Here is a 20,973-nt window from a genome sequence, read left to right on the forward strand (position 1 = left end):
TCTTTGTTTTAGACCTGACAGTTTTCTCTTTTGAAGTTGAGGTGACTATATTACCATATACCTCCATACATGGAACTGAGAGCAGTCAGTAAATTAAGACTAGATAAACTCTTTCCTTTAGTAAAGATATGTTGCAACAGAAGTTTCACTTTTCTTAAATAATGAAGAAATCACTTTTAGTAATCACTTTCAAGAATACTTAATTAACAACATAGGTCATATTTCTTTTCAAATGTAATCCATTCATGAGGGTAAAGAAGATTTTTTTTTTTTTGGTAAAGAAGAATTTTAATTAAAAATTCCAAGTAAAACCAATGTGAATCTACATTATCAGTTAAAAAAAAAGTTTATAGTTTTTGAGAATATATTGCCATGGTAAAACTCTAATTCAGTTAAAAAATAGTCATTTAAAAACTCTGATTTATTTAATAGGCTAATAGATGATAAGGCCCCCAAAATGGCAGTGCTACAACTATTGAGGAAAAAAGCTCAGATATACATGAATATGTATATACATATATATTATGAGCTTTTTTATACTTTATAAAGTATATAGCTTTATACTGTATAATAATACAGTATAATAACCACTCCACCATAGAGGAATACACAATGCAGGTGAAGCCTATTTAGAGGGACACCTGATAGCGGGGGAAAAAAGCTTCAGAAAGTTGAGGAAGAACAGAACATAATTTATAGAATTCATGACTGAAAAGGAGAACACCTTCATTGCTGTGCTTATAAATGTATTCGCACCCCAAATAGATGGTGTTTTTTAGTGACTCCATCTAGTTTATTTCAATTCAGACTTTTAATTTATTTAATTTATTCATTTAATTTATTTATTTAATTTATTTTATTTTATATATGTTTTATATATGTTTATATATATTTTATATATATTATATATTTTAAATATATTTATATATATTATATATACTTTATATATACATATTTTATACTTTAACATATTTATTTAATTTATTCATCACTTTACCTTTCTTGTACATTTTTGTCCTCCTAAAATAAAGATACCTTATATATACCATTAATAAATATAATATATACTAAGAATAAAAAAGTAGAATTATGAAATAAGTATATTTTAGTAAGAAATACTGAAGTGTTTCCAAAGAGTAATGATTTTTCTTTCTGGCAAGTATTTCTATTTATTTGCTTACAATATGCCTTTTTCAAAGGCAAGAAAATTTTATAACATTTATAAAATAAAAAAATGACTGAAAATGGTCATTTTTAGTCACAAAATACAATTTCCACCTTGTAATTAGTACGTCAGGTTCTAGCAAATAGGCACAGCTTCCAACTTCATTTCAAGTTCACACTTATTCCTTGTTATATTCCTGTGGTATAGATGGGTTGTCTATAGGTAAGGAAAAAATGTGATCACCTTTTTCTCCCCTTGCATTCTTTTATCACCTTGCTTATAGCTTTTGACCTGCTTTGTTTGGAGCAGGTGGAAGCACTTGAAGATTTGAAGAGATTAAGGAAGGAATAAGAAAGCTGCATCAATTTACTAATATGTAATGGGCATTGGAATGGTTATAGAAGTACCAAGGTACAAGTGAGGTGTTTGACCACCTGATCTGCAGACCCTTCTAAAAGGAGATTGCAAAAATACGAGGCTTGAACTTGTCACTTCTACTGACTATAAAAAGGTAAGATTGTTGGGATTTTTTGAGAGAGCTTGCTTATTTATTTTTAAGATTTTATTTATTTACTTGAGTAAGAGAAAGGAGCAGAGGCAGAGGCAGACTTCTCGCTGAGTGGGGAGCCCAATGCGGGGCTCAATCCTGAGACTTCTGGATCATGACTTGAGAAGGTAGATGCTTAACTGACTGAACCACCCAGGTGCCTAAAGAGTGGAGAGATCTCATTTAGAAAAAGCTACATAGTAAACACCACTTCACTCAAAAAGGAGTGCTGGTGCTCCTTTGAGAAGTGGGCTACAGTGAGACTACCCAGAAACCTTGGTCTGAGATTAGAGAACTCAGTGGACAAGTGCTAGACTTTTGCCTGGGAGATTCATATTAAAAATGGTGAAAGCAAGTTGCTGCTGTTTAGAGATCAAATTGAGTCTGTGTTTGTTAATTAATGTGATTGTAGGACTTTTGATTATATTAAAGTACCTGCCATAATTTTGAAGCTTCCTGAAAAGTTGATTTGGAGTCAAGAGAAATATGTCATTCAAGGGATAAATTGTAAAGGGGCTGTGAAAAAAGATATAGTTGCTTATGATTTCTATATTCTTCAGTTATGCTTCAGTGTTCCCAGTTATGCTCTTTGCGCAATTCCTTTGTTGGTTCAAGAACAAGCAGAAGGGAAAACCATGTGTGCATCCTTTTCACAATTTAAACGAGTATGGATCATCATTCTGTCTATGACGTTTTCTGGTCTTGTCTAGCCTGAAATTTTTTTTTTAATAATTACACTACTATTATTATTTATGTTATGTTTGGTTTAAAAGTCAGTTATCATATTTTCTCAATTGTTATTTGCATATTTTAACAGATAATTTTTCTTTAAACATATAATAATATATTAATAGAACTCTGTTAATATTTTTGTAGATTAATGACCTTCATCAAAATTTTGTTTGTTAACTGACACAAGGTTTTAACTGACCCCATCCTTGAACAACATTTAATAATATTGCTTACTTGAAATTATGCTGGGGATTTACTAGAAAAATAACATAAATAAATAGTATTCCAACTGGTCATTATAAATTCCACCCGGTACATTTATTTTTTTTTAAGATTTTATTTATTCATGAGAGAAGAGAGAGAGAAAGGCAGAGACACAGGCCGAGGGAGAAGCAGGCTCCATGCAGGGAGCCGGACATGGGACTCGATTCCGGGACTCCAGGATCAGGCCCTGGGCCGAAGGCAGTGCTAAACCACTGGGCCACCTGGGCTGCCTCCACCAGGTACATTTGGTACAATATGCCCGAATGAACACATGGTCACTTAACCAGGGACTGGAGAAGGAGGTGCAATGTGTAATATGCAGGAATTCATTCCAATACCATCATTAAGCTTGTGTATACCAAGGCATTGTTTTCATTTCTTCTACTTTCTTCCTTTTGCTTCCTGTATAAGAATTTATCCCAGTTCCAGCATTAGGTAATTTGGTTGGAATGAGCAGCTGATGATCTTCCAGCTGTTCTGGAAATTTGAAATGGTCCTTCCTACTCTGTCTTAGGGGATGGAACTGCCAGGCAATTCTGCTCAGTACTGCTAAGTAATAGCCACCTGGAATAAACCATCTGGTGACAAAGTCATCTATCTCACCTCCTCAGGATTTACTCAGTCCCTTCCTTCTGTGTGTAAAGCAGTACTTATAAATATTTGTGAGTGGTCCTTTTCTATATGTGGTTAGTAATGAGGATCTCTTTCTCTGAATATGACACAGGTTCTTATAGTTCTTTCCTTTTTTCTTATTGCCACCAGCTATCTCTGCTTCTAGGTCTGTTTTTACATTCATTATTTTTGTGCTTTCTGGTCATGCCACTGAGAAGTAAATCCTAACATTTTGTGGAATAAACCTCAACCCTATCCAGATATTACTCTTTGGAGACAGCAAACATTCATTTTTCATTTATGGTTTGATTCTTGAAGCTCATTTTTACTTGAAATTTAGAATATTGGCTATTGCTTCCTTTTGAGGGTAAAATTGTACAGTTCAGGCTGTTTTCAATCCTTATAGAACTAGTCCCACTTATTTATAGCAGTCTGTGTCTAGAATAGGCTTTAGAAATGATTTTGTTTGCTTTTCATGTAGTCAACATGATTGTTGACTATAAAATCATTCTGATTGAAAGTCAGTTGAACTTTGAAATGAGTAACCATCTATTTAAAAAATTACATTTTTATAAAATGTAAGCGACTTCATTTTTATTGAAAGTATTTTTTAAGTTGTGACTTAATTTGAAGTAGCAGTTCTTTTCAATTTAATTTCCCTATATTTCTAAGAAATATTGTATCATATCTCTAAAAAAAGACAAAATTATATCTATTATTTATCTATTTGTTCCCTTCTTAACTGTTTCTTTTTTATACAAAATCTGAAGATCAAATCAATCACAAGAAGGAAGACACAAAAATTTCCTCGATAATCAAATTTGATATGTCAATCTATGTCTTGAACAGATAAACATTGTTAATACTGCTAAAATTAAGGTATTGTTAACTACTTTGAAAAAATCTTAGCTAATACTACCTTAGCATTTTTTAAATCAAATTTAATTTTCATTTATATTTTTATCATATATTTTTATTACTTTAAAATATAGAAATTATATGCATATAGGAATTTACCCATGAGAGAGGAAATAAGAGTCCATGGCAGTTATCTATTAATTAAAGACAACTTCTAAGTTATATATGTGTGTGTGCACGTTCACACCCATATACATACAGCTGAAAACAAAATTGTAAAAAAAATATGCACTAGATGATATAAAGTTGGTTAAATCAGGGGCTGGAAATAGAGATGATAGGGTACAGGATGGCAGTGAATAGTTTTGTTTTATACATCCTTCTTATGCTTTAGTTCACTTCCTAGAATATATGTGTTTTACAATATTATACTGAAAACCAATTTTTATGATGCAAGGGTATTATTAAAAATTCATGAGTAATTGAATATTGAGACTTTTGGATATTTTGATAAAATAGTTGCTATTTTTAGTCTAATGATATGAAATATTACATAAAAACTTCATTTTGGGGGATGCCTGGGTCGCTCAGCGGTTTAGTGCCTGCCTTCCGCTCAGAGTGTGATCCTGGAGTCCCGGAATCGAGTCCCACATCAGGCTCCGTGCACGGACCTTGCTTCTCCCTCTGCCTGTGTCTCTGCTTCTCTCTCTCTCTTTTTCTCTCTCAAACAAAACAAAACAAAACAAAACAAAACAAAACAAAACTTCATTTTGGCCCACTTTTAATAGCTTACTTTTATTTATAGTTCTTAATATGAAAATTAAATTGATAACACCACTAATGAGCCATAGAACTCAATCAATTATTTTCAGATTTAGAATTATAATAAAATTATAATTTTTCTTATTTATTTACATTGATATATTAAAGTCTCAGCATCTGTCAGTAAACATATGCTTTGCAATCATACTAGCTAATTGTTTTTGTGAGGGTACTCAGAACCAATAACTTCCACTAAAGGAGAAAAGGTGTTCAAATATTCAAATCAATCCCAATGAAATGAATCATAAAAATTCTCTACTCATGCTAAATTTACCATTAAATCCTAAATCAGAGTGTATAGCTGTTATTTTTGACATCTCTCGAACATTTTTCAAGCTAATTTTCCTTTTCTTATTTTATTATAAGAATTGTTTGAATCTGCTACATGGATTTTAATAGTTCTTCTGGAATATGATTGAAGGCAAGGGACATGACAGGTTAAATTACCCTGAATATCATCTAGTAAAGACAGGTACCTGAGTAAATTAAACATAACTCACCACTGATGCTCACAGATACATTTTTAAAAAGAAGGCATAATAATATGAAGACATGTAGAACATTTACCATATTTAGAAATGTTGATCCAAGTTTTTCTTTTTTTCCATCATGCTATAGCAGAAACTATGAAAAAAAGGAAAGACAAATTTGCTTAGCTCTAAAAATAAAAATTGAAGAACCACTACTGGTTCTCAAAATGTGTCCGTGTCTGGAAGATAAAACAAAAAGGATATTACTTCTTCATTCCTCAAATAGAGAATTTCAACATAAATTTAATTCTCCAAAGCCATGCAGAAAAAAGAGAAGTTCAGATTTTGTGCATTTCCACTATTTGATAAAATAGTTACTATAGAACCTTAGTGAATATAGAACTTCTCCAGATGACAATGAACTAGACAAGTCCATATTTCTTTTTTAGTAGAGACAATAGTGTAGGTTATGGATATCTCTAAATTTCAACAAGTCATATGACTTGTTGATATACGGAAACCTAAATTTGACTGTGTTTAATATTATGTATTGCTTGTTCATTTTATAATGTGCTGGTTTCCTGTTATGAAGGTTGGTTTTTCTGTTGTACTGCAGAGTAAAGCTGTTTCTCACAGACTAAATTACTGGGGTAGCCTGGTCTTGTCCTGTTGCACAACAGTTAATATAAAACAAACAGCTTTTGAGAGAAATCAAGAACATTGGAGAAATGAAATGATTATCTTTTAGCTGGTATAATCAGTGTTAAAGTCATCATCTTAATCGCTTGTTGAAAATTATAAGTGACTCCTATTTCAAAAGGTGTAAATATCAAAATTTAAATGCATAAACAAAAACCTTAGTTCCTTTAGCAATATACTTCCCGTGGAATAAATTTATTTACTTATTACAGCATTATATTTAAATAATGAGCATCTATTTATCCAAGATCAAATGAGGAAGGACTAAACTATGATTACTTTCAGCACTTAAGCTCTGTGTTCCAAAAGAGTAGAATAAATAATACATGGCTAAAATGGTCACTGCTCAGTTTCAGATGAGAATAAAATCCTTCAGCAATACAAATGACTGATTTATATTCTGTATTCCAAAATTTGTTTAGAAGTAAATTACTATATATAGAAACCTGATTTTTTTCTAGTGGTAGTATATGTTGAAAAATTAGTGATGCATTACCAAAGAAAATACACTGATTCAATGACATACTGTAGTCCCTGCCTTCATCTAAGGGTTGGACAGGGGATTCAGGACAACTATGATTTCAAATCAGCTCTGCCACCCAATACATTATATTTCAGACTATTGTTTATTTCCTTGAGTCTGTTTTCCAATTTCTGAAATATTAGCATTTAGACTAGATGATCTGTAAAGTCCTCATCTTTTTAATTCTCTAGTATTCTCCAAACTCAAACTATGGTCTGACACATCTTGGGAGATTGCGGTGAACATATACCCTGGTGACTCTCCAATGTTTCAGACTCTTGTGTAATTTCCTCCCTGTTGAGTGCACGTGGAATCTATGACCCATCTTTAAGCAACAGAAAATGGTAAAGACGATAGGATATCACTTCCATGATTAGATTACATTGTATAAGACTTCATTTTTTTTAGCTGGAAGGTGACATTCTCCCTATTGGCCTTGAAGAAGCAAAAAGTTATGTTGTGACATTGTCATGAAGAGGATCACGTGGCAGAGAATGTTAGGTGGCTCTATGACCTGAAGACAGTTCTTTTCCTATAGTCAGTAAGAAGCTGGGCTCTCAGTCACATAATGGAAGGGAAAGGCATTCTGCTAACAACCTCAATGAGCTTAGAAGGGGATTCTTCACTAATCAAGCGAGATGAGAATGCAGTCCGGTTGACATCTTAATTACAACCTTGTTGAGACCTTGAGCAGAGGTTCCTGCTAAACCATGCCCGGACTTCTGACCCACAAAACTGAAATCGTGTGTGTTGCTTTGTTTGCTACTTGGCAATAGAAAATGAAAATAGGAATATGGGTTCAGATTTCTTGTCTCCTTGGAAATTTGCTGATTGGAAAAACAATTACAAAAACACATAGAAACAAGCAAACAGAAATCTCACCTGAGTGTGGGGAATTTTTTTTTTAGCTTATTTCAAAGTAGTATTTTTGTACTTTCCTCTCTCTTTTTTATTCATAATAGTTCACTAGAGGAGCAATTAATAAGGAGAAATGGGAAAATATAACTCTCCTGGCAGGTATTAAGTAAAGCTTTTTGGTGTTATAGGCATTAGCTGTGGTATTAGATTGTTTTTTCACTTTTGGCTTGGTTTTGTAAAATTAAGAATGATAGAAATGCATTACTTTCTGTCCTCAATCACCCACCCTCTAGCCCCTCTAGGTGTTGGAGTCTGTCACTTTCTAATAATTCCTTACAAGTGGTCAAAATGCTTATTGAGAAAATCCCCAGTAAATTAGAGTAATTATCAGTAGAGATCAAGCTCATTTACTAACAAACATGTTCAAAATTTAAAATTATTCACCTTTATTTATAGTTTTACTTACGTGCAGTGCCTCTAGCAAGATTCTGAGCTCAGAGACCAGAACTAGAGGAGACTCAAGAAAGCATCAATAAAACACCTCATTTTGCAGGTGAGGAAAGGTTTCCCAGGAAATTTGGAATGACTCCTAAAGATTAGTCATGCATAATGTCACATAATTAGGACAAGAACACAAGAATTAAAATTAACAAAATATATTTGAACACTCATATGGTCACATGATATTTTGCAATTATTTTGGCATTTTAAATAACATTGAAAATAATAAAATAATCATCTGTATTCCTTCCATCTAAAATTAAATACTGTTAACATCTTGATATTTTGCTACCATTTTTACAGAATAAATACTATATTACCTGACACAAATATGAGCTACCAAAAAGATGGAAACATATAACAGATACCACAAAATGTGCCATAAAAAAAATACCATCCAATGCCATTAGAAAAGATTAATCTGTTATCACAAGGTTTTGAAGTGGCATGTGAATGGAACCCAACCATAGGGCTATTGTTCATTTTTATTCTGTAATTCCCTAGATAGCTTACATGCAAATTTAAATGGGACTGGCCTCCATCTCCTTGGAAAAAGCACTGTAAAAAGTGGGACAATCTGTTCAAAGATGAAACAATACCCGGTGTATTTTAAAATCAGCCAGGAGGTCATTGTAGTTGAGCAAAAGTTCTTTAAGTCTAAGATGCTTTGACAATTGAGCCTTCTGTTATGTCTGACCTCATCTATCATCCACTGCTTTGCTTATACTACTTCAGCTCTCTTTTGTATCTAAATGAAAACTATTTGATGATCTTAAACAAATGACTTTCCAATCCAGCTTTAGACTTTGCTTTACATATTGTTTTGTTAACAGTTTGATTTCGTGCTTGGTGCAAGTGTGCTGTAACTAGAGAATTAGATTTAACCAGAGCTGTGTTTTAACTGAGGCAAAAAGAATGAAATGAAAGAAATAGAAGTGGGAATCTAGAGTTTTCTCTTGATATCTGGCAATTGAAGCAAAAAGATTGACTTTGGAAAGGTGAGTGTTGCTCTAGGTTTATGAGCCCTCTCTGACTAGATGCAGTGCCATCAATATTGAGTGGAAGTAGGTAGTTCTAGTGTTTGAACTGGTACATGGGATTCGATTTTGACCCTTGTTGGAAAACTGGTAAAATTACCTAGAGCTGTACAAGGTTCTCCATTGACCACTGCTAATGGAATTGACAATGGCCAGGGAAGCTTGGTATAATTCAGCAGTATAGGACCCAATTGATTCCTGCTGAACGTTATCCAAGATATCATGTAGGAGCACCTGGGTGGCTCAGTTTGTTAAGCGTCTGACTCTTGATATCAGCTCAGGTTTGATCTCAGGGTGATGGGTTCAAAACCTGTATTTAAAAAAAAATAAAGTAACAAAAACAAACCATCATGTGAAGCATGATACAGATAAATAGTTCTTTAAACTATGTAAAGATTAAATTGCAAATGTATTCTTGCAGGAACTATTACAGAAATTGAATCAATGGGGCTAATTAATGAGGTTTTAACGCTTTAGTTTACTCTAGCATATTCTTTTTGAATACTCTCTTCCAGTATAGGAACTAGCTGAGCTTTGCAGTCTTCAATAATACCCTGTACTAAAAATCTTCAGTCTTTACATACGATAAAGAACAATACTGTATACATTTTAAAGGCTTAGATTCAAATGAAGACTCCACTTGTCACATTGGGGAAAACAAATAATTTGTATTAATTTTGATTTTTTTTACCTGTTAAATAAAGATGGCAGTGCATTTTGAAAGCTTTTCTTGATCCATAGTTTGGTTTTCTTGTTGCTGTTCTCTTAGCTGTAGCACTGGGGCAGACCTCTACTGTAGCTAAGATAACTATACAATTTATCTTCTAAATTTTTGAAAGTCAAAATAGGCACTAATTATGAATGTTGTGAATATAGTTTTATTAATTAAATTTAATATCTAGTTATCATCATCCTTTACTTTTAAAAAATGATAATACTTCATTTACTGTTTAAAAATGAGCATCACTGTGGAGTAACTCTGTCTTGGATACTCAGGATTCTACTCTCTAACTTCAGAAAGCCAAAAATTTGGTACTGAAAGACTAGTTAACCATTGGATACAGAAGAGAGTTACAAGGGCTATCATGGAGGTAAATTGATAAAAGGTATGTATCTTTTAACATGAGTAATTTATGACTAATTTCTTACTATTTGAACAAATTGCCACAAAAACATAGAGAGGCAATGAGATATAATGGGAAAAAATGGCTTTGAAATCAGGAAACCATGTTCTTATATTACCCGTATGATCTTGGGAAAGTTTCCCATTCTCACTCCAGATTTCATTGTCATAACATTTGTATTTAAAAACCCACTTCACTGGTTTATTAAAAGAACTGTGAAAGTTTCTAGCAGAGTGTCTTATACAAAATAGGCTCTCAATTACTGTCGGTAGCCCTTCCCTTCCTTGTGGTACTATTACCATATATAATTTAAGAAAAGATAGAAAAGTTACTTTTTGTTTTCTGGTCAGATAGAAAGTAATAAATCTTCCCTGTGTTTTGACAACTCTAAATTAGGAGACAAATGCATGCAGTTAGCTGTAAATGAACCTTTATAGAAAAGAGCAACGGTTGCAATTAACAAAGGATGATAACCAACCTTTTATCTCTTAAGGAGATGAACATTCTTTAATATGTATCTTACAAGAAGAAGTAAAGATAAGCCCTTAAACCTTATCTATGCCATTAAATTGTAGGGACTTTTTTCTTAGGCACTTTAGAGACTATTCTCTGTCCTTCTCATCACTTAACCAGTTTAATTCAGATGAGTTCCACATTAATTGGAGTCCAAGATTCAAGATTAGAAACTTTGTGTCATGTATTTTAAAATGAAATATAGGCATTTCACAAAATGAAAGCACATTATATTTAAATAAATGTATTTGGGAGAATAATTCTAAAGAATATTAAGTAAACATACTATGAATAAAGTAGATATAACTATATTATCTCTGGCGGAAGGATAAGAGAGAAAAGTCTTCTAGTAGATTTAATATCAGTGATATGCCATAGACGTGAAGATATGGTCTACATTTTTCAGAATAAGTTTTAGTTCATGCAATGCAACATTTAAAAATGTAATAAGTAGATAATTCAGTGACATTTTAGTTTCTGCATTTATAAAACTTTAGTGTAGATTTTTTCAGCACACTTATATGACTTTTGGTTCACACAGTACCATCACTGAAAATGTGCTTATTTCTATGCCACTGGTTTTCTTGCTATTACAAGGCAAACCTTCTCTAATGGCATACTCATAGTTTATATTTAGCTAATGTCTTTCTTATAATGCTGAAAAAAATAATCTGAAAACAAGTTAATTAATGACCTATTCAGCAATCCATGATGAAGAATGCTTATGTTCAAATACTTGGCTCTCTCAAAGAAAATATTTTAATCCAGAAATTATAAGAACATATACATATAGACACATATGTCAGTATAATAGAAAATTAGAAATCACTGCAGATCTAGCTCCATATCTGATTACTATAATCAGTTTTTGTGGCGTATAATGATTAATACCATAAATTTTAGAATTAAATTGATCAAAGATAATCCTTTTTCTGTAATTTACGTAATGTTAGATGAGTTACTTGACTTCTCTAACCTTCCTAATTGAAATTAACTGATATTGGCAAGCTTGATATTTGTTGTTCTTAGACTTCTTTGTCCAAGTCTCAAATGTATTTACTTTATACCAAATTTTGCACTTAGAATACTAAGAACACTACCCATGTACTAATCACATAGTTCATGTGATTTACACACTATAACCATATAGTACATTGGAAGTGAGTGTGTGTGTGTATGTGTGTGTGTGTGTGAGTAGATAGACAGATGAGAAGATAGATATGCAGAACAGGAAGGCAAGAGAGCTGTAATACCTTGAGGACAAAATGCCTCAATTTGGGAATTTAAAAAAATGATATAGATAAAATAACATTAAAATCACAGGCAAATTTAGAATCAAGTATGGGTATAAAACAAAAGTTTCAGGAATCCTGTTATACTGTGTAAAACTCCTTCATATAAAATTTTTAAATAAGTAGTATTTATACCCCGGAATATTACAAGCATTCTCTTGAATGATCCCGCCCTTTTTTTTTCATACAGTTTCTTTGAAATATAATAAGAAATGTGAGGAACTCACCAGATATTAATTTAGGAATAATCTATGAATATAAAGTCACTGTAAACTCTATGCTCAAGGAAAATATTTAACTACATAAATGAAAGCTCTTTTTGGAATTATACTTAATATGACTAGCTTTTCCAATCCAAATATATCTCTACTCCATCACCAGCTCTTTCCCACCTCAGTGAATGAAGTGAGTGACCTTGCCATTCATCCAGATGTCTCATGGTGGGAACCTAGGAATTGTCTTTTATTTCTCCCTTTCACCTATTCTCTTTTACTAATCCATAAACAAATCCAGTTTACTCTATCTCTACTGCTAGCATCTTGGTCCAGGTCACTATGAGACCTGGTGAAATAGCATTCTAACTTTCTTCTCTCTTTGCTTTCCTACAGTCCATTTTATATTTATTGGCAAGGAAACCTTCAAATACAAATCACATTATATCATTTACTCACCTGAAATTATTTGCTGGCATCTCACTGCACTGAAGTTAAATCCAGAAATCTTTCAATAATACATAAGCCCCAGAGTGGTATGTTCTTTCAAGTTCTTCAATTTTGTGCCTTCGGTCTTTTTTGGTATATTAAACCAAACAGCAATACCCTTTCCCTTCCTTAAACACGTCGAACTCAACTCTTTCTTACTTATCTTCTAGTGATTAGAGTTAGTGAGGGGATGGATGGGATTTAGGCCCAAGCCCTGTAACTCCAAGCTATGTAGTCTTCCCATAATGCAACTGTCTTATTTTATACCAAGTCCATATTTTGAATAGTCACTTGTAATGACTCCTATATAAATATACTACGTATTTATCTTTTATCTTAATTTGAAAATTGGACAGTTGCAAAATTGCCATTTTAGAAGATGTAATGGTTCTAAAGGATTCAAGACCAGGAATGGAAAGTGACAACTAAATAATCAGATAAGCATAAAATAAGTGTGCTTACTAAATACATTTTATACACACATCCCAAAACTGTATTACTAGAGATGGAAGAAAAAAGGACATGGTTTCCCCCATGGGTTTATGAAATGTGTATTTCAGCAAATAACTCAAAACTAAAGGATGTGGATTTCATCCCTAGCATGCCTATAGCCATTCTTTTCTATAATATGTAAAGAATTCATCAAGATAAGCTACATTTATAAATCCTAGAGAAGAAATTTTCTTCTAAATGGAAGAGTAATAATAGTCTGTAAAGGAAATACTTAAACTAATTTTAGAATATTAAAATCCCAGTACTCATACCATTAAAGAAAATCATTTGTACATATTTGCCAAAAGCACATTAGCAATTGAAGAAATGCCACATTTAAAAGTAAAAGCTGATAAAGCAACAACAAAAGATTTGATTGAGGCACTTTTTAAAAACTGTAAGATCATTGTCGTTCTGAGAAATCTCAGATGGCCTGATAAGAGTTCTCAAATGTTATCTTTTCTTAATGTCTGCACTTTGGGTAGTTATAAATATAGGAAGATTAATTATTCATTAAAATAAGAGGAAAAATAATTTCTAAAATGTTCAAGATTTCTGCTGCTAATTTTAGGTATTTTAAAGAAATATCTTAGTTTCTCTAAGAAAGTACACGTCCTCAAAGTTTATGTTTTTGATACTTTTTGATATCCAGAGGACAAATTATGAAATTTCTATTTGTGTTAGTTTTGTTTCTTTATAAAACAGTCACAAAAATTTTTCTCTCAAGTCCTTTTTTGATAATTTTCTGCATTAAAACAACTATGGATATGTCAGATTATGTAGTTATTTTACTGTAAACTACTTTGAGGTGGCGTACAATAGACATTATGCTCAGAGTTTCTTATTGATAGAAATTAAGCAAAGTGTAGTGCTTCCTTGACAATGAGTATTTGCTATTCCTTATATATAGTCCCTGATATTGGGAAAATGTCACAAATGGAAAGACAATAAAGTTTCTTAGACTTTATTTTCTTTTCAGTGCTGATTTTTTTTTAAGATTTTTATTTATTTATTTATTCATAGAGACAGAGAGAGAGTCAGAGACACAGGCAGAGGGAGAAGCAGGCTCCATGCAGAGAGCCTGATGTGGGACTTGATCCAGGGTCTCCAGGATCACACCCTAGGCTGTAGGCAGTGCTAAACCGCTGCACCACCAGGGCTGCCCTTCAGTGCTGATGTTTTTTTTTTTTTTTTTTTAATTTTTATTTATTTATGATAGTCACACAGTGAGAGAGAGAGAGGCAGAGACACAGGCAGAGGGAGAAGCAGGCTCCATGCACCGGGAGCCCGACGTGGGACTCGATTCCGGGTCTCCAGGATCGCGCCCTGGGCCAAAGGCAAGCGCCAAACCGCTGCGCCACCCAGGGATCCCCAGTGCTGATGTTAAAAAGACACATAGGACCCAGTCACTCTTGTATGGCAAGGCTCCTGCTAGTATAAGCGGAACAAAATCGCCTAATGTCTATATCAAAATGGTATTGATGGTAAAGTGCATCATAAACACGTGACTTATTTTTCAAATGTTAGAACTTAAAAAATCTTGAATTTGTCTTCAGCATAAAAACCTTGAACATAAAAGCATCTTAAAAATTGCTTTCTGCATTGCCAAGTAAAAGAAAGCATTCATTGGCTTAACTTGGAAAAAAGAAATTTTGAATATCATGGATTCTTTTTTATCTTAGAAAAGTAAGTCATTGCTTCAGTGAATCTATCAATAGCATTATTTCAATATATATATTTATTTTAATATTTTGAAGTAGTTTCTGGCAACTGCTAGATTTGCCTTTAAAGTACAGCTAGATAAAACCATTTGATGTCTGGCATTGCAGCTACACTTGGATTTTTGGCCTGTTTTTGGTCCAATGAATCATATGAAGTATACAGCGATTCATATAAATGTTAAGGGATGTCTTTGTCTTCCAAATAAGAAAATATGTCCTTGCCAGAAAAATTGCCATGGGAAAGTAAATCTTGATATTCTCTCCAAAGGTTGAACCTCTCTATTGCTTAGAAATACCTAATTTTGGTGTTTGGACTAGAAAAAAATCTTTGTATATACCTATGACTCATTGTTTTCTATGTGGGAATTCATTGATGTTGAAGACTCTTTCAGAAAATCTGAATAGATAATTGTCTCCTTCTCAGCTGAGCCTTTGAACCATACTGTTTCAAGAGGTTTTGTTAAACAAAGAGAGCGGAACAGGTAGTTGTCAGTATTATAGATGACTGCTGGATTTCAGGGTTTGGGCTTGAGCACTCCTGATTCAATTTATGCACAAATATTTTATTTTTTTTGTGAGTAAAAGAAATCTTAGCTCAGAAGCTTTAACATTGACTACTAGAATAGTTTATGTCAAATGGATATTTGACATTCAAAATCAATTGAAAGACTTTTATTGCTACAATGAGGTAGATTTTTTTTCAATTAAACACCTTATTGTGTGGCAGCCCAGGTGGCTCAGCGGGTTAGCACCACATTCAGCCCAGAGTGGGATCGTGGAGACCCAGGATCCAGTCCTATGTCAGGCTCCCTGCATGGAGCCTGCTTCTCCCTCTGCCTGTGTCTCTGCCTCTCATTCTCTCTCTCTCTCTCTCTCTCTCTCTTTGTCTGTGTCTCTCATGAATAAATAAATAAAATCTTTAAAAAAAAGACTTTAGTGTCAGTATTGTTTGAGTGCCACCATTCTGCAAGGAGAAAGATCCTGATAGTCTCTGAAAAGTTTCCAGTGCTGAGAGAAATATTTTTGCTGGCTGTATTTGAAAAAGATAAGTGCTTGTCCATTTTCTCTGAAAGCAGAAATTAGCAGCCATGTGGAAACATAAAATTCTTGTGTAGTTCCTACTCTGGCAAACTTAAAAAAGCATATATGGTTGTATTTTTTTTAATGCATTGTTGGTAAAGATAGAGAAAACTTCTTCAAAGCTTGTCAGGGATAACCTCATTGATTTGAAAAATTAAATAAATAATATAATTGAAGGCTCTATTTAAGATTCTCAGAGAATTTTGGTGTCCTTGATAAGAGACGACACTAATCTACAAAAGCAAATTTGTACAGTTGTAACTTCTTTGCAACTATATAATTCTGTGATATGGCCATTATGTACTAATACCTAACATTGGTTGATACTTTATGGCTTACAAAGAACTCTAAGACATATATTATCATTTTTAATCATTACAACTATAAAAGTTACACTGGGACAATTAAGTCTCAGTCTATCAAGTAATAGATAACAAATTGATATTCCTTGTAAATGCTGGTGGCTGTCCATTGGATTTCTTCCTTTCTTCTTAAGAACACAGACCTCATATGATAGACTTCCTTATAATCTAACTTGACTGAATTCTAACCAGTGGAATATGAGTAGAGATGATGTGTGTGCAAATTCCATAAAACTTCCCATGTCTACTTCTCCATCTCCATATCCTCATCCAATGGTCTGGAATGGCAATGCACAGGGAGGCTCTCTAACTGTGTATTGGGTATCTTAAGAGTCTCTATCTTCCTGGATCACAGAATCACTGTGGAGCAGCCTACTACTCTAGCCTTCAGGTTATATCCTGCCCAACCAATCTGAAGCCACCTTGAACTCTTGTAATCAAAGGGTAAACATTTATTGTATCAAGACATTATTCAAGCTGATTAAGAACAAATCAATGCAATGTAATATACCCATTAGTACTCTATAATGGAACAATGCTCTAACAAAAAATAATAGATGTGACATTGAATTGGCAGTTTAGCAGTTAAAATCAAGGAAGGATATTGTCAATTGAAAATCTGAGAGCTGTGTTATATGCTGTGGCAAAACATTGTGGTAAAACTGTCACTTGTTGTAACTTGAAAGACCAGTCAAGAGCCCACACTCCTATATCTCTAGGCTGAGGAATTGGAAAAAGCTAAAGTTTTAATTTGTGTTTATGATTATTTGCTGCTTTTAGCAAGTTATTACAGAAAAATAAATGGGCTTAGAAATAAAAAAAATGACTTATTTCTAAGCAGAGATTTAAAAAATTCACATTATTGGACACTAAGTGCTTCTGGACCATAAAAAGTAGGAAGTAGGATTAAAATGTGTTTAAAAAGACAATGATTCAAAGACCTCTCGGTTAACAAAGACTCAGTCTTTTTGCAACAATCAGGTGAAGGTTGTTACCTCCTAAAAAATTTATTGTTTCAGATGGTATTAACATAGTCAACATTAAATGGGTGGTGGAAGATACAGCACATTTATGAACTAGGTAGCAAAAGATTTGGGTTGTAATTAACTTAAGAAGTACCCTGGAACCAAACATCTTATTTTGTGATTCTAAGATGCTCTTTTCTTTCATATTTTAACATCTCTGAAATTGAGATTTGTCATGAAATCAGTGGAGTGTTACAGTCACTAAAATAATCTAGAAGTAAACAGCAGAACACTTGCTTAAACTATAGGAACATATTTGGGATTTTTGTTGTTGTTTGGCTTTTTTAGAGAGAGGGAGAAGTGGTGGATAAATAGTCCGTAAGTGGGGGAAGTAGACTACCTGTGCTTTAACACAAAGCCAGTTTGAGAACCTAGTACCAGTGGCGTTAAATTATTTTATAGATTTGTTCTCTATTGCTCCTGATGACATAGAGGATGATACTGTGTTGAAAAACATCAGCATCAATGACTCTGAGTTGAGAAATAGTTCTAAAAGTTAGATTCTGCATGTGAGGGCAGATTCAGGAATACTTTAACATGTTTGTTTATATTTCCTTTTTCTATATATGCACAGGAATGACAATGACAGTGGTTCTCAAAGTGTGGTTCCTACGCTAGCTACATATATATCACCAGAGGCTTATTAGAAATACAAATTCTCAGGCCATACCCAGACTTACTGAATCAGAAACTGGAGATGGAGCCCAGCAATCTATGTTCCAGCAAGGCATCCAGGTGTTTTCGACACAGGATAAAGTTTGAGAACCACTGACCTAGGATTAAATATCTACGTCTAAGATTAAAGGTCTATTTCAATGTATATCAAGTAAGCATTTAGAGAGCTAAGTAAACTATGGTACATAAAATAATGATGTCATACAAAGAAAGATATATTTGAGGAAATGTAGTAGTGTGGGAGTATAAAAAGTTAACTGGAAATTATGTGACTACGGGCGCCTGGGTGGCTCAGCTGTTGAGCATCTGCCTTTGGCTCAGGGCATGATCCTGGAGTTCCTGGATTGAGTCCCACACCGGGCTTCCTGTGAGGAGCCTGCTTCTCCCTCTGCCTATGTTTATGCCTCTCCCTGTATGTCTCTCATGAATAAACAAATAAAGTCTTAAAAAATATATATATGACTAAAGAAATCATGAGTATGGCCTAAGAAATCATTGGACTCTGTGAGCCGGGTTAATGCCCTTTGGGCAAGGCTTAAAATGTATAACACTCATGGAGGACATACCTGCCATAACCCTGATCAGTTGTAGCTGTGGGGGATGCTAGTTAAGAAAGGACTTTCCAGAGGTTGGAACCAGGGATCATAGAAAATGGTAAGGGAGTTCCCTTCCTGAGAATAGATCACTGCTAGTAAAGGAGCTTCACACTACTATCTCAAGAGGATTTCATCATTTCTGTCAAATGATAATTGCACTGCTTTTCTCTTGGTCCAAATGGGAGGTTTATAATGCAGATACCTGTTTTATTCTCCACAATTATTGTGTGTGTGTGTGTGTGTGTGTGTGTGTGTGTGTGTGTAGTTGGAGGATCAAGAGATATTTATTTATTCATTTATGAATTTATAAATTGCTGGATTTTACAGGAAGTTGCATCCAGACCACAGATCCTGAGCCTTGATCTTGATGTGGTAACTAGATGGGAGTTTAGGTTGTCATGTTTTGAAAGGGACTGAGTAAATTCTAAGTGTAGGGAAAAGGGTGACATGGATATTTAGTGGGGAAAATATCCGATTGTGTTACAGAGTGCTAACTGACCTTTAAACCCATTCTTCCCTTTCACTTTGACAAATAGGCCTACAATCTTCCCACATTCTCTTTTATTTAGGTGTTGCCACCAAATTTTAGCCTACGGAATAATGAACAAAGTGACTGTGCCACTTTCAGGTCTGCCTCTAAAATATCCTACTTATGCTGTACCATTTTCCTTACTCAGGTGATTGGAATGGGTTATACTGGAAGTCACATAATCAAGACTGCTCCTGCCCTAGCCTGGGTCCTTCAATACCTTCATGGAACATGTGGCACACGTACCACAACCGGCCCCCCATCCTCCCAGATCAGAAATCTACTCAGACTCTTCTGAGCAAAAAAGCACATGTGTATTTTGTTGATTTGTAATATTTGGCAGCTGTTGTAAAAGCTGTTTTACAGCTTTACATATACAATAATAGAGTCTCAATATAATAATATATACAGTAATATAATATACATGGCTGAACTCAGTTCTTAGAAAATGTAATTCTTTCTGCTACATCATTCTATTTATCACAACTTTCAAAAAGTAAATCTCTGACACAAATGTTCGTATGACAATTTTTCCCATGATTACATTTGTCCCCATTGTGGGTATACATTTCTCTCTCTTTCTGACCCCAAATAAGGCTAATGAGATAATTGCTTCCTATTAAACTCTGAGTTTTGGAAAACAATGAAAAGCTGTTAGCTTCAGGTAAGACAGATGGTTGAGGGACTATGTTGGTGAAGCTTCAGCCCAATCTCTATTCAAGTGAAAACAGAAGCTTCTCCATTATCATATGCTGTGCAAGGAGTTTTAACTATTCATAATACACACATATTACAAGATAGACAGGGGATTCTTAGATTTTAGTCTTGCTCAAATAACTTGGAAACTTGCTCAATTAACTGGGAGCTTAGGGGATTCCACATATCTTTTCCAATTATTTTCCTTAATCGATAAAATGAAGAGATTGGATTCATGATCAAGTTCCTGGGTGTTCCTGTGGCATATGAGAGGAGCATTTCTTGGCACTCATTTGAAGCATCTTCTATTACATATATTTGTAATAGAAGATGCTTCTATTGAAGTTGTTGTTTTGTTTTGTTTTTCCTAAATTTAGTAAGCAAATTGCCTGGATCTTCTTCATCTTCTTTTGCCACAGTTTCCATTCTAGTGTTTTGTGCAATTGCTCAGTGAATACATATGGAGTGAATACATGGCTCTTTCTGCTGTCAAATACTCTAATAGAATTCCAAATAGTAATATAGATAAATAAGCATGGATCTAATATCTACTTTAATTTTATACCAAATGATGGCAGTGATGAATTGCCTTTGAGAAACATATTATCTTATCTAAGATAGGCCAGGGCAATTCAGGTGGACTTTATTTTCTTGCTTGGGGGCTCTTTTAGATGTACTTTCTCACTTATATTCTTTTAGTATCCACTTTTCAAAAGGATAATCTCTTTGACAAAAGCTAACCTAATATATATTTTATTTGCATTTTTACACAGAACAAATAAAATATTCAAGAAGTCAGCTTCAATATAAATCTCTACACCTTTTTTTAAAGTTCCTTTTAATTCTAGCCATTGACCCAATAGAGACTTTATTATTCTTAGCCTAAAGAAATTAATGTTTTCTCATTAACCTGACTTTATGGAGTAAGGCTGAGGATATCGCTAATTACGTTAAGGAAGTAGCTTACATGTTGGAAAGAACGGAGACAATGGCAAGAATAGTTAACATTAACTAAACACATTCCAGAGATCCTTAGACAATTAAGCACAATTGGATGGGAGGATAGTGGAGTTGTTGTG

Source organism: Nyctereutes procyonoides, unplaced genomic scaffold (assembly GCF_905146905.1).
Source record: "Nyctereutes procyonoides isolate TBG_1078 unplaced genomic scaffold, NYPRO_anot_genome, whole genome shotgun sequence".
Taxonomy (NCBI): Eukaryota; Metazoa; Chordata; class Mammalia; order Carnivora; family Canidae; genus Nyctereutes; species Nyctereutes procyonoides.